The 17067-nt window shown below is 37.6% G+C and overlaps 1 long non-coding RNA gene across 1 annotated transcript in view; it reads right to left on the bottom strand.

Moving 5' to 3' along the window:
- Nucleotides 1–1111: 1111 nt before the first annotated feature.
- LOC117068953 overlaps nucleotides 1112–17067 on the bottom strand; it is a 95704-nt gene continuing 79748 nt past the window's right edge. The window contains exon 3 of the long non-coding RNA XR_004431323.1: nucleotides 1112–1371. This is a non-coding gene — a long non-coding RNA (uncharacterized LOC117068953). The remainder of the gene's footprint in view (nucleotides 1372–17067) is intronic.

Below are 17067 nucleotides of genomic sequence, written 5' to 3'. Positions count from 1 at the left end.
CTAAATGGGTTAAAAAACAATAAATATCAATTATTACATAGTAAATGCAAAAATTACAAAACAATTATTTACTCTTTAGTAAGTCCTTTCCCTTTACAGACAGAATGTGACAATTGATTGCTTTAAAAAAGAAGCATCTGTTTCTCCCAAGATTAATCACCTATTGACAGTCTCTCAAAAGAAACAAATAACAACCAGAAAGGAGTGAAATGTTGAAATCCAATGCTTAGGTTACAGCAATAAAATCTTCTTAAACATTAGGTATGGAGGAGTTTACACTTACTCTCTACCTTGATGTATAAAGCTTTGGCATAAGTTCATAAACTACGTACAGGTATACTGAGTCAGAGGCAATAGTCTTTACATCTTTAAAATTCTGCCTTCTCTCTTATCTGTGATGTTGTCATAGCATGTGATTTCCGTCCAAAGGGTCTTTGTCACCCACAAAACATCTGAGTTACCTTATACACACTATGAAGATCATCCAAAATGGTCTTGTGACACCAACAAGGCAATATTTGGTTCAGTCAAATCTGCTTAGTTCTAGTCTAAATTAAGCTATCCCAGACCCCTTTGGCTGTTAGATAATTATTTCTGGAATTGTGTCCCTTTAATTTTTCAAGTTTCTTTGATCACATGGTGGTAATGAGTGACAGAGGTGCGAAATGGGAAAGCAGTAATTTTTGCAAATGTGCCTTTTCCTCCTTTTTCAATTATGCAGATATAATTATAATGTAAATATGGAGTGTAGGGATAAGAGTAACAATGTGTGTTTATGAGTGTTATAAATGAATACATCTGTAACTGCTTGGTCTCCTCAATGCACACCTACATATAGACATGTACATACACGTGAAGAAGAACTACAGATTTGGCTTCAACAGCCTAAATTGTTCATTGTACTTTCTTGCAGAGGAACCAAAAGAGTGAATTTTGTCACCATATCACTGCAAAACCTCCTAGAAATTCCTTCAGGTGTTTCTTTTCTGAAAGTTTCAAGCAATTCAGCAGTTATTATTTAGATTTTGTTTTTGTTTTGCTGTCTTTATTTATGATTCATTTATCAGTATGTTCCAAGCCTTGCACTTGGTGCAATGGCAAAATAGTCAGTGAGACAGTCACAGTCTCTGCCCTTAGAGGGCTTGTGCTTTACAAGAATGTGAATTATTTTGTGAATATTCTGAACTCCAAAATGCCTCTCTGTTACCTAGCCTGCCATCAAGACCTTTGCTTTTTCTCAGGATGTAGCTTTATGATTTTTCTTCTAGTGAGACACTCACCCTCTTCCTCGTGTCACCAGCACTGCCTCTGTCTTGATTTCTCTTGCCAGCCTTAAAAAGGTGGTCAACCCACAGTAACTAAGGGGACTTTCTGGGGAGAGAAAGAAGAAAGAAACACTAGAAACACTTATCTTTGAATAGTTCCTTTCTTCTTGACACACGCATGATAGTTAAAATTTATATTAAAACCCACTTCCAAAGCACTTTATTAGATCTACAAACTATGCTTTCATACAGACAGAGGTAGCCAGTCATATCCAGTCATTCCAGTTTGTTCAGATTAAGCTGAAGTTCCCTGAGCCTTCATGGTATCAATTCCTTTAAATGTATAGGACTCAACAGCTAAGCAACTGGCTTATTGCTAAACACTATAGTGACGAGGACATTCCAGGAAGGTGTCTGAAGGATTCTGAGGATTTGGTCCAATAACACAGAGTCAATTCAAAACTGAATTTCTCTGAGTCTCTAAAAATACTTTCCAGTATGTAGGAAAAGGTAGAATGATGTAGAAACAGTAAACCATTGATTTAGTTGTGAGCATAATACCTCTGTTTTGAAGGATTAAAAGAAATTAAGGGGAGGCATCCTTCTCAAAATCGCTATTAGGTTGGTGCAAAAGCAACTGTGGTTTTTGTCATGACCTTTAATGGCACAAAAAGCAAACAAACAAACACATACAAAAAAACACGATTACTTTTGCACCAACCTAAATAGATTTAGAGAATATTTGGTATGGTGCATGCTGGAGTTCTGCTGCTCTGTGCCCCGACATTGCCCAAAAGCATGTAGCTTCCTTGCCCATGGTGGAGAGCTATGATTGGTTTGCTCCTGATTTCTTTTGGTGAAGGAAACCTTGTTCTACAGGTGATTATTTGTTAAAGGGCTCCAACAACTCACCTCAGAGTTCTTCTATGACTCAAACTAGCCATTACATCAACCATATCATGAGCACAAACTTGCTTTTGTGTCTTGGGATTGTTGGTTTGGTTTAGTGCTGCTTTTTTTGCCAGGCCTGAACCTGTGATTAAACACAGCCCCTGGGAATCCTTGCATGTTTTGGTTACTGTGTATCTGTTTTTAAATAACTGAACTCCATGCTTTATTTGATTTTCACTAGTATTGCCACTAGTATTCTTTTTCTGTTCTAAGATCTTCTCCTCCTCAGGATTTCATATTATATTTAGGGATCTTATGCCTCCTTAGGCTTTTCTTGTCTGTGAGTTTCACATATTTTCCTTGCTTTTCATGTCTTCAATAGTTTTGAGCATTATTGGTTAGGTTTTTAGTAAAATATCCTTCAATTTGGGTTTGTCTGATGCTTGTTGTTTTGCTTAGACTGAGTTATGGATTTGTGGGAAGAATGCCACAGGAGGGAAGTGCCCTTCTCCACACATCATATCAAGGGTATATACTATCACTATGACTTATTCTACAGGATGTTAATACAACGCACTGCATGTGAATGAGGCAGTTTTGCCAGGTTCCTGCCCTGTAAAGTCAGTGCTTCTCCCATCTGAGCCTGCTTTCCATACTCTGCTCTTGGAAGCAAGTCAGTAAGTGTATGCCATGCTGGGGGAGAGAGGGAAGTGGGATTTTCCTGGGATTTTGAGCAGAAAGAATAGTGCAAGTCCAGAAATACAGAGACCATTTTTTCCTCCATGAGGAGAAAGAGCCTGCAAGACAGTGAGGCAGAAGAGAAAGATGAAGCAAAGCATGAATTCTCAAGGACATTATCTGGAAAATAAAATCCTGCTGTGCTGAAACCAGACTGATTCATAAATATATATATATATATATATATATATATACACACACACACACACACACACACATGTGTATATACATTTATATATTTGACTATCAACACTGGAATTTATTTATTTATTTATAGTTGGTTGGTTCTAATCTAAATCCACAGAACCCACATGTTACATTTCAATATGTCCCTTAAATTTCTTTATATCAAGAATTGCATCTTCATTCTTCATCTTTGTGATTAGTGTTTTTTAATGAAACTGAGCTGCTTATCCAATACAGTCCTCATGTACCAGATTTCGCTCTCTGCTTCCCCATGATGTCATTGAATGTAACTCTGGTTAGAGGTTTGATTTATTTTGGAAAAAATAAATAATAAATGTACAAATATCATTGCATAATTCCATCAGGAGGTACCTAATTAGTAGTGAAATCTCATTTTTATTTATTTATTTATTTATTTATTTATTTATTTATTTATTGAGATAGGGTCAAAGAAACAGGCCGGAGTGCAATGGAGTGATCTATGCTCACTACAGCCTCAAACTCCCCTGGCTTAGGGGATCCTACCACCTCAGCCTCCCAAGTAGCTGGTACTACAGATGTGTACCACCATGTCTGGCTAATTTTTTGTATTTTTGGTAGAGATGGAGTTTCACCATGTTGCCCAGGCTGATCTCAAAACCCTGGGCTCGAGCAATCTGCCCACCTCAGCTTCCCAAACGGCTGGCATTACAGGCGTGAGCCACCATGCCTGACCTCTTTTTAAAATATCAGTGGCCATTTATGACCAATACCCAGATTCATTATTTTTAACGACTTAAAAAATGTTAATATAATAATTCTATAGTTCCTTCTTACCAGCTGAATGTGTCTAAAAAGGGATTTTTTTTTTTCTTATAGATTACAGGGTTACTCTAAGATGCTGTTTGAATAGAAGAGACAGGTTAAATGCTTGATTTTGTCATTAACTTACATATTTTTAAAAATTAAGTTGGCTCCCTAATATTCTGTAAAGCAAAGCAATGAGAGTTTTAAAGTATCATTGGGAATTCATGGATTTTTAACATATTTAAATTTATTTCATTTATTATCCATATTGACACTCAAATTATTCTATCTGTAGCCTCTTAAGTTGGCTCCCAAATACCTTTTCTTTGATTATTATTTTTGTATAATTTGGTTCTTGAGAAAAATTCAAAGCAGCTTCATTGAGATATAATTCACATACCTTATATTTTACCCATATAAAGTATACTAGTCAGTGGATTTTAGTATACAATTGTCCCTCAGTATCCATGGGGAATCGGCTCCAGCAACTCCTGTGGATCCCCAAATCTACAGATGCTCAATTCTCTTATACAAAATGGTATAGTATTTGCATATAACCTACACACATTCTGCCATACACGTAAAATCATCTACATCTTATAATATCTAATACAGTGTAAATTGCATGTAAATGGTTGCTACGCTGTATTTTTTAGGGAATAATGACAAGAAAAATGTCTATAGATGTTTAGCAAAGATGCAACCATCCTTTTTTTTCTGAATGTTTTCAATCCTTGGTTGAATTCACAGATGTGGAACACAAATACAGAGGGGTTGACTGTATTTACAAAACTGTGCGACCATTATCAAAATATAATTTTAGAAATATTTTTGTGACCCCAAAAAGAAACTCTATGCTGATTAATAACCTTTCTCCATTCTGCCTTCTTTTATAGACCTAGGCAAATATTACTCTATTTTCCATCTCTGAAAGTTTGCTTATTCTAGACACTGCATATAAATAAATTCATACAATATGTGGACTTTTGTGACTGGATACTTTTACATAGCATAATATTTTCAAAGTTTATTCATGTGTCATCTGCATCCATACTTCATTCCTTTTTATTGCCAACTAATATTCCATTATATGGACCTAGCACATTGTAGTCATCCATTCATCAGTTGACAGAGATTTGGGTTCTTTCTACGTTTGAACTTTGAATAATGCTGCTGTGCACACTTGTGTACACATTTTTATGTTAACATATGTTTTCAGTTCCCTTGACTATATACCTATGAATGGAATGGCTGAGAACTATCAGACTGTTTTCCAAAGTGACACACCACTTTGCATTCCCACAGGCTGTGTATCCTTGCCAATACCTGTCATTATCTGTCCCTTTGATTTCAGTTATCTTACAAGTTTTGAAATGACATTTTATTGTAGTTTTAAGATGGTATTTCATTGTTCATATACTTTAGTTAATGGAAATTAACTGATAAACTCTCAGATACCTAATACCACATGTATTCTTTGCCAGCTAGTAATATGAGGCATTCCTACTACTTCTCATTACATACTCAAACTTCTTGGTAATTTTTAAACATATAATAAAAGAGATATAAAATCATCCTTGATTTAATCTGGGTTTTGATTACTTTGCAATCTTGGAAATTTTTCATACTTCCATATATATGTAGCTATTTAATAAGGCATTAACTGTAGGAATTCTAATAATTTAAAACACACTTATATCAGGTAGTAAAGACACAATATTAAAAAGTTCAATTAGGTCTGAGGTTTTATAGACCATGAATTAATGGCATCGGGGGCCCCACAAAGCTAATTAATTTGCTTAAAGTAGTTAAACAAGAATATGGCCAAGTCAAGACTACCTTTAAAATGATTAAAGATGCCAGTGTGACAGGGCAATATGATTATATAACTAACATGCCCAGAATGCCATTGTTAGGATGAGGTCATGGTTTTGCCTTGAACTGACAGATTTGGGAACAGAAAACAGGCAAATAAGGAGGCAAGTAAACCTAGCTGAAGGTCAATGAAAGAGGTACAATGGCTGCTTCCAGTTAGGCATTTTTATTTAAAAGACATCAATATTATTGGTTAGCATTTTTCAGCAATGCCTTTGAACCAGACTATGTGTATTAGTACGCTTTCATACTGCTATAAGAACTGCCCGAGACTGGGTAATTTACAAAGGACAGAGGTTTAACTGACTTCACAGTTCAGCATGGCTGGGAAGAACTCAGAAAACTGACAATCATGGTGAATGCTGAAGGGGAAGCAAGGCGCCCCTTCACAAGGCGGCAGGAAGGAGAAGTGCCAAGCAAAAGGGGAAAGAGTCCCTTATAAAACTATCAGATGTTGTGAGAACTCAGTCACTATCACGAGAACAGCATGGGGGAAACCACCACCATGATTCAGTGACCTCCACCTGGTCACTCCCTTGACTCAGGTGGATTATGGGTATTACACTTCAAGATGAGATTGAGTGGGGACACAAAGCCTAACCATATCACTCTGTTATACATGTACGGTCTCATATCGTTGTCATAGCAACCATATTATATAGGTATTAGCCCCATTTTACAGATTTGAAGACTACTGACACTTAGAGGAGTTAAGTAATTTCCCAAAGATCATACAACGAACAAGCAGAAGAACCAGAATTAAAATCTGGATCTTGCTTTCTTAGAGGTTGGGCCTCCCTCCCTGCAGCCAATGGGTATCTGGAGAGCCCCCTCTCCCACTAGCAGATGGGCACAGTGATATGCCTAGGATCTTGTTGATCCCCAAACCACTTCGATGATATGAGAGAGAATGATAGGCTTGAGATCACGGAGTGTGAAAAATAAAGTTTGTTCTTTATCTAACACTGGTCTTCTTGCCTCAAGATGAGGAAATCCAACACCCATACGTTTTTTCACTATGTGTTGGCACTGTGTTAAGAAATTTACATTGAAAAATTTACTAAATCTTTGCCATTAGGTAGGCACTATTAGTATTTCCATTTTGGAGATGAGTAAATGGAAGCACAGAGGTAAAGTGAAATCTGCAAATTCCCACAGGTACTGACTGAAGTGGCAGAACCACTACTCGGATGGATACCTGTCCAACTCCTTTACAACCTTCCACATCCAGATATCAATTAAACCCTTGCAGGTAATTGGAATGCAAACAAGTATAACGACACATCATATTTTGTGGATATTCAAATTCCTCCTCTGTAAAGGAAGGATAATAACTTCCAAGCTGTAAGAAGTCTTGGGTAAGGTTGAATGACACACTGTAAAGCAATTAACACAACAACCAACTACTTTCAGTGATCCTGAAATAAATGTTCTGTTCCTTTTGAATATATGCCATTTCAATCATTCATTCATTCATTAACAAATATTCATTGAGTGACTCTAGGTAAGCAGACTCCAATTAACTGGGTTAGTAAGTAAAGCCTGTACAAATGATTGGAAAACTTCTATTTCAGTTCCCCTCTCCCTTACCTGAGCAGAGAAGGTTAGGCTAAAGAGCAATCTCACTTTTTGTTAAATAAAATAATGAATAACACTCTAAAAGCTATGCTTGGGAGACAGTACAGTGTAGAGAAAGAGTGCTGGAAAAGGAAGTAAGATACTCTGGGCAAGCTATTGAACCTTTCTGTTTTATTTTCCTCATCTGTAATATGCGAATGAAAACTAATTGCATTGTAGTGGGAATTAATGAGTTAATATATCTGAAGCATTTTGAAGAGTGAGTGGCAAAAAAGTAATTGTTCCCTCTGTCACCTGTTAGAGCTACTGCCTGGGTTTGAGATCCAGCTCTGCCATTTTCATGATATGTGGTCTTGAGCAAGCGACTTCTCCTTTTCGAGTTTCAGTGTCTCTGGCTAAAATCTATATTGATAAACCTTAAAAAGTGCTTACTGAGCAATTACTTTTTGCCAGGGATTCTTCTAAGCACTGGAGATAAAGTCATAAATAAAATAGACAAGGCCCTTGCCCTGATAAACTTGGCATAATAAGAAAGACAAAATAAGCAATGAGCATACAAACAGCAAAGTACTTTCTTATGAAATGTGTACAAACAACAAATCCAGGACGACGCAGGACAGAATCATAGGTTGGGAGTTGGAAGAAACTTTCCATAGGGAAGATCCCTCCTTAACCTCAAGAAATTTGTGTTGAGACAAATGATAAGATGAAGATAGCCATGCAAAAATCTGGGAAAAGACCATCTCAACCGGAGGAAACTGCAGTTGCAAAGGATAAGCAAACAGGTATTTTGCTTTGTAAAAAGAAAGCCAAAGTGTGAAGCAAGCTTAAATTTACCTCTTCTTCCAGTTTCTATTTTATATATTCAAAAATCTCCAAGCTTTAACATGCAATTGACAAAATGGTATATATATACACAGACACACATACACACACATATATATATACACACAGATACATATATATACACATATATATACACACACACATATACCTTTGTATATACATATACCCACACATATACACATACATGTATATACACAAATATATATATTCAGCCTCCCAAAGTGCTGAGATTACGGGTGTGAGCCACTGCGCCCAGCCAAATGGTTTATATTTATGGTGTACAATGTGGTGCTTTTATGTATATATGCAGTTTGAAAAAATTAATTCAAACTAATTAATATATCTACCACCTCACATACTTATCTTTCTCTGGGGAGAACATTAAAGATCTACTGTGTTAGCAGCTTTTAAGTTTACAAGATATTAGATATTATCTATTAGCTGAACAATAGATCCACAGAACTTGTTCATTCTAACTGTAAGTTTATTTTTCACACTTGAATACTAAAAAAATTATAACAATTTTTGCAGGATTTATTGAAGGTAAAGTGAGATAATGTAAATAAAATATCAAATATGGGATTTGGATATATTAAGTGCTCAGTGAATGTTTTCACCCTCCCTTTAGTTTGGGTTGGTGTTAATAACTCATAATCTAGCCTAGAAATGGCACACACATACTACACCTACATTTTACAGAGAACAGGCTGGTGTGGTGCTTTTCTTATTTTGTGAGTACCACTTATTAACATGCTAGAAGGGATGCTAAAAGACTGAAATCTCTTTGTGATTTGTCTTTCCAATCCTGTTCTGATTTAAAGGTTTAATTCCCAACCCTGTCATCATCTCCTTTTTAAAGCTTCTTGCTTAAACTGGCACAAAGTCAAATGCTTCTAAAAAATGAATAGGTACCAGAAAAAATAAAATTAGATGTCAGGGCATTAAACCTTTTTTTCCTCATGGCTGGTCATCACAAAATATCATAAAATCTGTCATAATAAAGGGCAATATCTTAAAAATGAGCTGATGAGGCATAAATGGATGGAGAAAATTTATATTCAATCAGCCAATGGGATGAGCAAGTTGTTCCTTTGACAATACCCAACTTTTTGTTGTTTATGAACAGGTGAGTATAACACAGATAGAAAGAGCTCAGGAAGAAAAGCCAAACAAGAGTGAATTAACCATGTATGCAATGATTCCAAATTGACATGTGACTTAGGAAGAATTAATACTTTATCTTTAGGGTTCCAAAAAGCCGTCATCTGGCATTTCTGTTCATCTCTACATTTCAACACCTCTTAAAAAGTCATGGTATTGAATGCTTTAAATTTCAACATCATTTTGCAATGCCTAATAATAGGTAACAATATGTCACTCATGCTTTTATTGTGATGAGTCTGATGATGGCAGTAATAACTACTTATTGAGTGGTAGCCATATGTCAGGAATCTTATGAAAGACCTTCACATTTTTGGCATGGAGAGCAATGACCACCCACTCTCTTATTTGTTCCCCTGCACCTGTTAACTTGATGACAGTTGGGCAAAGCCACATGACTAGTTCTGGCCAACAACTGTGCTGTGTGTCACATCAGACTAGACAGTGAATATAGGCAGCTCTTCAGTTGATTTCTTTTTCCCTACATGCAGGGGACTCTTCAGCTGTGAGAGCCTTCATCAGCCCAAGTCTGTGAGTTATTATACGGGGCAGAAGCTCTGCCAACTGCATTATGCATGAGACATAGTGACAAATAAATCTTTGTTGTCTTAAACCACTAAGGTTTGAACATTCAATTGTTACTGAAGCATAATCCAGCCTGTCCTGACTAATATAGTAATATAATTGAATTCCTCCAAACAGCCTCAAGGAAAGCACTGTGCTAATCTCTTTTACAGAAGAAGAAACTGAGGCACAACCAGTAACTTAGTCAGACTTAAACAGTTGTTAAGTGGAGAAGCTTAAAACTGATACCAAATTCGAGGTTATGGAAACTCAACTTGCAAAGTGATGGGATGATATTTATTTCTAGACTGCCAAGGTTCAAATCTGGGAGCAGGCCAGAATTAAGAAATCTTGGATGGATTACCTAACCTCTTTATTCCTCACATTTTCTCAGCTAGAAAATGATGGTAATATTAGCATATGTCTAACCAAGTATGTTATGAGAAGTAAATAAGAGTGTTGATAGATGCTAAATGCATAGAATTGTGGTTGGCATATAAAGTTCAGGTATTACTGCTATTGTTAATCATATCTATCAAAGGACCAGAAATAAATCATTTTTCAAAGGAGAACATTCTTATATGCTAGAAGCCCAGGCCTCTATTATTTTACAAATTATACAACTGATGCCCCAAAAGTTTACTAAGTTCTTCAAGGTCACAAAACAGAAGAAAACCCAGACCTCATTTCTTCACAGTCTGATGGGTTTTCCACTTCATTTTGCTGATTCCCATTCTAATGAGGAAGAAGATGGGGCTAAAAATTTTTCATCGTTTTCAAACTGATCTGCATATGGTTGGTTTCTTCCTCTTTCCAAAAGTGCTGATGAGCACCTTGCTTATCATCTAAACAGTGCAGTTTTATGAAATATAGCAGACCAATGGAAAGCTACACTCACACTGATGAAGGAATTAATTGTTGCTGACTTGAAGGCAATACCCTCTACTCCATATGTCTTCGGTGTGGCATTTTAACATCCAGGCAGTTTTGCTGGCTGTGTTAAGATAGTGGTAAAACAGGCCGGGCGCGGTGGCTCAAGCCTGTCATCCCAGCACTTTGGGAGGCCGAGACGGGCGGATCACGAGGTCGGGAGATCGAGACCATCCTGGCTAACATGGTGAAACCTCATCTCTACTAAAAATACAAAAAACTAGCCGGGCGAGGTGGCGGGCGCCTGTAGTCCCAGCTACTCGGGAGGCTGAGGCAGGAGAATGGTGTGAACCCGGGAGGCGGAGCTTGCAGTGAGCAGAGATTGCGCCACTGCACTCCAGTCTGGGCGACAGAGCGATACTCCGCCTCAAAAAAAAAAAAAGATAGTGGTAAAGTAGTGGAACTTCAGCATCCCAAATAAATAATGCAGTCTTCTTTAAGAAAAGACAGAAGGGAGGGAGGGAGGAAGAGAAAAAGAAGAGAATGAAACCAAGCAAGAAAAGAAAGAAATGAGAAAGAACAATACTATTGTCACTGTTGCTCTTCTGCAGTGATAATATACCTTCTAGTCTGATGTTGGAGACAAATCTCTAACTGCAGCTGTTAATTGCTGTTATGGGCATTTAAACACTTCAAAGATACATTAAATCTTACTATTCCTATAGTTATGTAAGTGACATAAATTAAAGAAAATTTTATTTTGCAAATACTGTGACGCTTGTGAATTGTCTGCTTTTATTTTTTCTCTTTCCTGGTATTAGCTGCTCAAAAGATTGCAAAGAATTTACTTCATAATATAGCATTTTATTTTACTTTTCTCCCCAAAATTAGTCTACTGCCTGTTTCATCACATTGACAGCCTGTTTCTCCATGTCTGGGAGCCTTCCCTAAAACTATCATCACACACTATCTGTTTAGATTTCCATAAACAAAGAAACAGCTATTAGACACCTGGAATAATGGAAGATTTGAGCTGAACCCTGTTCAATCTCCGATTTTCTTCTTTCAGCTACTCCCCCAGCTGACATTTAGCACTGGTGAAGTTGACATTGTTGGGAGAAAACTTGATTTCAAAACTGATTCCCAAACTATGGTAACAGCATTACTTGGATCTCTGGTATGTAATAGGGTCTGTTTTGAGAAGACATTTGAAAATGATGAAAGAAGTTCACACTAAATCCACACAAGACTTGAGCCTCATAACATAGTCAGAATGACAGCGAATCAGTTGTTTAATTGTTAACTTTTCTCCTATGTGTCCTGATATAGCATAAATGCATAGAGTTCCTTGATTCAAATATGTTGATCCATTCACTTACCAGTTATTCACAGAAGCCCTGCCAGATACCAGACACTGAATTAGTCTCTTTAGATATAAAAGTAAGAGAGAGCTACTTGGCTTTGTGAAGCCCTCATTCTAGAGAAAGGGAGACTGATAAGGTATAAAACCATAGTTTGTTCATTCAAAAAGTAGTAAATATGATGATAGGAATCAAATAAGGCAGAGTAATTATAAAATGATGAAAGGAAGGGTCAATTAAGGGCTCTGTAAGGAGGAATGTCTGAGTGGAAATCATGAAAAGGATGCATGAAGGGCTCAGCAACACATAGGACCTCTAAGGAACAGGGTGGGTTAAGCCCTAGGATAGGGCTATGGGATGCAATCAACAGAATCAGTGATGTGGTTGGCAGTTATACCTATTTCACCTGCTGAGAGCTCCCTGCCTCCTTTAATTTAGCGACATATGTGAAATGAGCTCAAGTTGAATTTCAGATTCTGGGTGTTTTGAGAACTGTGGTTTATTCGATAGAGATTACATATTAGATAAGTTGCTTGCCCATTTGTTCATTCATTCAGCAAATATTTCTGAATGTGTCCTCAGTCCTAAACTCTATAGTTGTGCCTCTCCAAGAGTGCATATATGGCCCCTCATGGAATGTTTAAAAATGCAGATTCTGGACAGGCAGAGGAAGGATTAAGGAGCCTAACTCTCTTCACGTAAAATCTGGGAAATGAAATCTTTGAACAAGATGCCTAAAGGTGGTTCTTCTTTACACAGAAGCCTGGGATCCACTGAGCAAAAACATATTTTTCATTCATTTGGGAAGAAGAAGGAATCCATGAGATTAGTGGAGGGATCTTGAGACTGGAGTTTTAAAAGGCACACATTAAATATTGCATGCATGAACTGGAGTCCAGTCACATCTCACCCATCAACTCATCTGTGGTTGTAAGTTACTTCTGAAATTCAGTTTCCTCAATTTAAAAATGGGGTAATATTGTTACCTATACATTTGTGTGGTTGTATGGCTGAAAGGAAATGATCCATCTTATGCTCTGGCATAGAGTAGGCATTCAATAAATGCTTGTTTTTGCTGTTTCAATTTTTCCTGGAACTCTCCCTGTTTAGGTTCATTGACAGAGTGTTAAAGAGAGATGTTAGAGGAAATATAACACACACACACACACAAATTACATGAGAATATTAGGCTCTAAAAGTTAGGACATAAATAAAGGGAACATTAGTGGTAATAAATATAACTCTTCAGTTATCTTAAAAAGTCACTGCTTTAGAGACCTACCTAAATATATGACTTCACTGTATGGTAATTTCAGGATTTGGAATTCAGAATCCAGCCAAGTCAGTAGCATAGATATAGAGTAAGCTCTTACCATTTATCAAACGAGTTCAAAACTCTGCCCAAAATAAATAAATATAATTTAACTTTATAATGTAAAAAAACAACCGTATTTTAGTATTCAGTAACTTGTCCAAGACTCAGCACATTTTTCATTGCCATCTTACTTGTTTCCTTGATTATTTCATAAACTTTAACTGTCTATATTTCATAGTAGGTAAATAAAATTGAATTTATCAAAACAAACAGAAAAAAAGTGGTCAGAAAGGCCATAGGGTCATTTCACAAACCTGAAGTACATCATTGGTCTTCCAAATCTCTCCATATAGCCATCTGGAAACATGTGTCTAACACCACGCAAAATCATAGCAGTCTTTCATCCACGGTGTGGAAGGACCAGGGAAGAAGGAGAGGTGCACCCCCAGATGAGCACCATCTTCTCCTGTCTCACCCACATCAGATAAGACCATCTCTATTTTAAAGCGAACACCACTCAAATCCATAGTTTACTAAATCGCCACAGGATTATTTAAAATCCCCATATGGCCATCCCATCGCTAGCATAATATGATTGAACAATGATAACAAATAACTTATGAGCATGCACGGGAACTGAAAAAGGCAAATGGGAATGTGGTAGGACTCAAAGCTGCAGCTTCATTCAGAGTGGCACTGTTACTTCCACCCATATACCTTTGGCCAAGAAAGTCATGTGGCTAAGCCCACTGGGAAACTAAAAAACATGCTTCATGCCCACTGCCTTAAATGTGGCTCTGATAGCAGCCACCTGATAAGCTTCTCCACACCAAGCTGGTACCACCACTTCAAAAGTGCCCCGGCCAGGCATTAACACTACTGTGAGGTATAAATCTTCCAAGCAGACTCCAATCCTCATATAATGAACTATTAAAAGGCACTCAGGGTAACCCAAGCAAAGAGGCTGAAGTAAAATATGCCAATTGCCTGTCAGGCTAAAGAACATGGCAAGAGAAGGAAGGGTCTGCAGCCAGCAAGGTATCAAGCAGGTCATGACATCCATAGAGTGCCACTGGGAAGGCCGCCTAAGTCAAGTTCAAGAAGTCACTGGCAGAAGACTTCCACATCAGATTCCAGAAGATTATATAATAGTCAGAGGCCATCAGCCTAAGGCTGTCAGATATTGGCTGGCACACAACCAAAAAGAGTTCAGCTCCTTCTTCACTCAATTTGTCAAGTACACACACGTTCCCACTCTCTAAACCTGTATAAAATCTTAGAGCAAGCTGCTGGAAGAGGCTGAGGTTAATTAAGACATGGAGTGATCTGAACCAAACAAACGTTTATTTGCTAAATAGACCATTTAAATATTCATATAAAATTATACACTTAGTTTTGTGGATTTGGACAGACAGAAAATCAGTTATAAAGAAAACAAATTAGGTATATTTCCCACTGAAAAGCCTAGTTGTGGTGTAAAAGAATGTGGTTGTCTTACAAATAACGAATTATTTTGTTAATATCTTACATTATTTCTATGACAAGTACTCTTATAATTCATATAATTTGTATATGACGAAGCGAGATGTAGGGTTAAGCATCTGCCGGAGTGTTTGGTTACAAAGAACATAATTCAGTCAAGATGGTTAGGCAGAAAGAAAACTAACACATGGAAGAGAATTTTTGGAAGACCATGAGGAACAGGCTCTTAGCTAAACTTCCAAGAGGAACTAACAGAACCACACATCATGCTACCCCTTCTGCAATCAGAAAGCTGCTTCTCCCACTCCCAACCACAGAATCCCACAGCCTCTTCAATCTCCCAGATCACCAAAGTGAATATTGCATGCCCTGCTTATTTTTTCATGGAATTAACATCCAAAATCAAATTTCTCAGTTTGACTGGTGAGCCTAAATCATAAATAAATTCCTTAACAGTAAGATATATGTATATTGTACATTGTAAAGGCAGGAATCGCACCGTAGGGAATTCTTAAAATGTGGAATCTTCAAAAATTATGATTACCCACAATGAAAAATGTTCATAACTGTAACTTGCCTCCTACCATAATGTTTCCACCTAGGGATTTCAACAATACCAGCTGTGAGCAGGGTTGCCTAGGATCTGACCCTGACGACCCTTGTAGCCATGGCTCATATCTGCCCTTGTCCATAGAAGAGTGGTCGCTTTCCCATAAGCCATGCTAGTGCTCACCTTCTTGCTTTTGGTAATATTAGGAATGCCTCACTACCACCTCCCACCCCAAACATGTACTTTTTTTTTTTTTTTTAATTTTTTTCTTTTTACCTAAAGTTTATGCAACCTTTAGGGTTCATGTCTTCCAGGAAAGTTCACCTCCTTCAGGAAGGGTTAAGTGTTCTATCTTTCTGTGTTTCTTTTCTTTTCTTTTTGTTTAATACTTTAAGTTCTGGAATACATGTGCAGAACGTGCAGGTTTATTACATAGGTGAACAGGTGCCATGGTGGTTTGCTGCACCCATCAACGCATCATCTCCATTAGTTATTTCTCCTAATGCTCTCCCTCCCCACCCTGTGATAGGCCCCTGTATGTGATGTTTCCCTCCCCGTATCCATGAACACATCTTTCTATGTTTCTATAACGTGGTAAGTATATTCTGTCACCTCCCTTCTGGGTTATTTTCTAATAATGTGTGTGCTTGTGTGTGTGTGTGTGTGTTCATTCTAAATGCAGATTGAGATCTTTAAGGAAAGACGGCCGTGCATTTTTTAAAAATTATTTTTATTCTCAAATCCTATTCTAGTGTTTGACATACGATGCCACCCAATCAATATTACTGAATGAACCATACAGAACTTCAATATTGCTTCTGAACATGGTTTGAAAACATCAGGCTAGGAAGGAATTAGAGAGGTCTTTGGGAGGTGAGTAGGTCATGAGGACTCCACTCTCATCAAGGGGATTAGTGCCTTTCTAAAAGAGGCTGGAGGAAACCATTCTGTCTTTCTCCCGTGTGAGAGTTCAGTGAGAAGGCATCACCTTTCAAACAGAGAAGGAGCACTCACCAGACACCAAGTCTGCTGGTGCCTTCATCTTGGACTTCTACACTCCCATAATGGTGAGCAATACATTTCTGTTGTTGGTAAGTTACCCAGCCTAAGGTATTTTGTCATAGCAGTCCTCAACCCAAATGCACAAACATGTTCACTATACCAAAATAAGAAATGTCTCCGGTGAAGAAACGAAGACACAGACATTATTTCATTTAGTCACTGTGGAATGGATGGTAGGCAGCAGGGAAAAATACTTAATCTTTAAATATACAGACTCTCCCATAATCCTGGCTACATTCACATGATTACTTTGTGGCCCTCTGCATTTTCGGAAGATGGCTTCCCCGGTGCGTGTGTGCCTGTGTTTCACTCCACATGCTCTTCCGACAACGTGACTGGCTCTCCTCCAACCAAGGATCAGGGTAGCTGTTTCTTTCTCTTGAATTTTCTCGGGTACATGTTACTGTTCTGTCTAGTAGAGCATGATTTAATGATGCTATGTAACTTCCGAGGCTAGGTCATATTGTGAACCTAGCTCTCTCTCGCTGACATACTACTTTGGAACCCAGCCACTATGTTGTAGAAGTCCCAAATTAG

This window comes from Trachypithecus francoisi, unplaced genomic scaffold (assembly GCF_009764315.1).
Source record: "Trachypithecus francoisi isolate TF-2019V2 unplaced genomic scaffold, Tfra_2.0 Lachesis_group21, whole genome shotgun sequence".
In the NCBI taxonomy this organism is placed as follows: Eukaryota; Metazoa; Chordata; class Mammalia; order Primates; family Cercopithecidae; genus Trachypithecus; species Trachypithecus francoisi.
Note: the sequence above shows the minus strand (reverse complement) of the source record. Positions and strands in the feature narration are given on the sequence as shown.